This window comes from Pinus tabuliformis, chromosome Q (assembly GCF_031772625.1).
Source record: "Pinus tabuliformis cultivar Carrire ecotype Pingquan chromosome Q, CPIR1, whole genome shotgun sequence".
NCBI lineage: Eukaryota > Viridiplantae > Streptophyta > Pinopsida > Pinales > Pinaceae > Pinus > Pinus tabuliformis.
Window position 1 is genome coordinate 1,272,928,819 of NC_142296.1, and position 2,791 is coordinate 1,272,931,609.

Below are 2,791 nucleotides of genomic sequence, written 5' to 3' on the forward strand. Positions count from 1 at the left end.
AAAGCATGCAGCGAAATAACTGGTTCGTCAGGGACATTGTCCTTCTGGTTGTCCTCTTCTACCTCCTCCGGTTCCTCAAGTGGTGGGGCTTCCTCCGATGAGCTGTAATCAGTGGCATCAATTTGAAAAAAATTGGGCTCCTTGCATTTATGACCTGGGGAGTATTTTTCATCACAGTAGTAACATAATCCCTGCTTTCTTCTTTCGGCCATTTCTGCAGGTGACACCTTTTGAACCTTAAGTGTTTGAGTCGTGCTGTGAGCCTGTGGGGGGCGACCCTTGGCAGTGAAATTTGGGCGAATGGACTGGGCTGCTAACGCACGTTCCACGTTACGAGCTACCTTGCAAGCCTCTGACCATGTGGGAGGGTGGTGTAGACAGACGTGGGCTTGTATGGCCTCTTTAAGACCACTGATAAAACATTCCGTGTAGAACGCATCTGGGAGATCCCTAGTGTGGAAAGCTAAGGCTTCAAAGGCTGTAACATATTCATCCATTGTGCCAGTCTATTGGAGCTTAGTGAGATGACCCAAAAAAGAAGATTCCTGGTCAAAGCGCTCTGTAAGAGCTTTTTTGAAGGTAACCCAAGTCATAAAACTTCCATTGCAACGTTGATGCCATTCCCACCATTGCCATCTTTCATTGTCCAAGTACATGCTCCCCACCATAAGCTGAGTCTCAATATCTAAGATGTTATTCAGATAGAAATACTACTCCATTTGTGCTACCCATGCGGCCAGGTGAGAACCATCAAATTTATGCATATCCAGCTTGGAAGGTCGCGGACGAGATTGTTGGTGGGTGCCCCAGCGGTGAAGAGAGTGGCTAGACTCACCCTCACGGTGTCCATTGCCAATATATGCCTCCTCGCGAGCTTCCTCCTTGCCCTTAGAGAGTGCATCAATTAGTTGGTCAAGCTGAGCTTGTATGGCTTGCAAGGATTGTTCAAGTTTGTCGATATTCTCAATGGCCATAGCTTGAGCTCTAGTTTCTACCATGCACCGATCCGATGTACTTGAAATTTGGGACCGCCCGATTTTTTTTTTCACTAACAATTGAATGGTACCACCTTGCTCAGCTCGTCGTCCTGATTCTTATGGGCTAGATCACCAATAAGCGCCCCAGGGGGTCTCATTATTATTATTATTATTTTATTTATTTATTTTATTTCTTTATTTATTTATTTATTTTTATTTTTTATTTATTTATTTATTTATTTATTTTTTCTGAAAACTCCTAACGGAGTTTTACTCCTTCCTTAGGAATACTGCAGTAGCCGAATCCTCAAAATGTCAATGCTGCCAAAAGTCCTGCGAAAATCACGCCTCGGTATAGGAACCCCACACAACTACTCAGATCTGGTGGATCTGAGAGATCTGAATGGCTGATCGGATAGCTCTGATCGGCAAACAGATTGTTGTTGCGGATCTGATGGATCTAATAGATCGGAAAGGCTAGTCTACTAACTCGGAACTGCAGGATTGATGTCTGCTGCTGCTACAAACCCCCTTGCGAGATCTGATCTGGCAGAGATTATGCGTGATCCCAAGATAGAAAAGGGAACTATGGTCGCGAGGAGTTCCAGGTGCTACAGATCGCAATATGCATAAGGGTCTGACAGTAGTACTCGGCCCAATGTTTCAGGGCTCTAACTAAGGAGGATCAACCGTACCCTTAGCTGTACAACCCGACTACCTTATCGTACAGGCGAGTAATCTCTCCGAGTGCTGTTCTCGGTGTACTGTAGCAGCAATACGGCCAACGGTTTATCTATGGCGAGGTTTCAAAGGAGCTAGGGGGCTTCCGATACACCCAGAGGGTACTTGGAAGATAGTCCGTGCACAGTTCTGTCTAATGCACTACTACTCGAAGGGGTACCCACAGGGGTTACAAGGGAGTCCAACAAGCGTGACCACCTCTTGTATTTTCTGCGTGCATGCCTCCCCAAATCCGTAGGTTTATGCGCTCAACGACAGATCCCATGGTTTAAAGACGCCGGAACACGTCTCTAGCCAAAAAAAATTTGCTAAGAAATGGAGATCCCACCGGCCTTGGAAAGAGCTCTGATACCACTTGTTATGCTCTTAACCTACAAGACGATTACTAGAACACCAAATTTGCGAAGAAATATACCCAGAACATAGAATAATAAGAAACAAGAGCAAGTATTTTATTATTCAGAAAGCAATGTTCACTTGCCTCTTCGAGGGGGCAACCTCCAATAGAGCAGAGCTCGATTACAAAATAAGACATGATGCTCCTCGCAGGGAGTCTCTATCCTTTATATATGACTCATACATGCAATACCATGGATCAATACCATGGTTCTTATTAATACCATCTATCTAATACCATGGTCCATTTGTAACTAACTGTGGTCCCATCATTAATTGCGAGTTAGCCACTTACAATTATTAATATGGGCTTTATTGACTCCTTACTTAACTATAACTATGACTCGATCCTACTACATATATAAGGGGGTTAGGGTGGGACCCTAACAGCCACGGGGGCCAGCCCTTGGATGCACCACCCCAAGGGACCACCATCAGAGCAGAGTGGGGGCCCAATTAGCAGGGGCGGGCCATTGGCCTTAGCCCTGAGCACATTGGCCTTAGCGGAAATGGCACCCGGTTAGTGGAAATCTGGGTGAAATTGTGGGTTAGGTGCCGAAATTTGGGGAGTTTGTAAAGTGAATAACAACCAAACTTGGGAAAATTATAACTTGATGAGTTTTTTACCAAATCAAGAGAAGAAAGAGGCTGGAAAGTCATTTTTGGGTATTATGGAG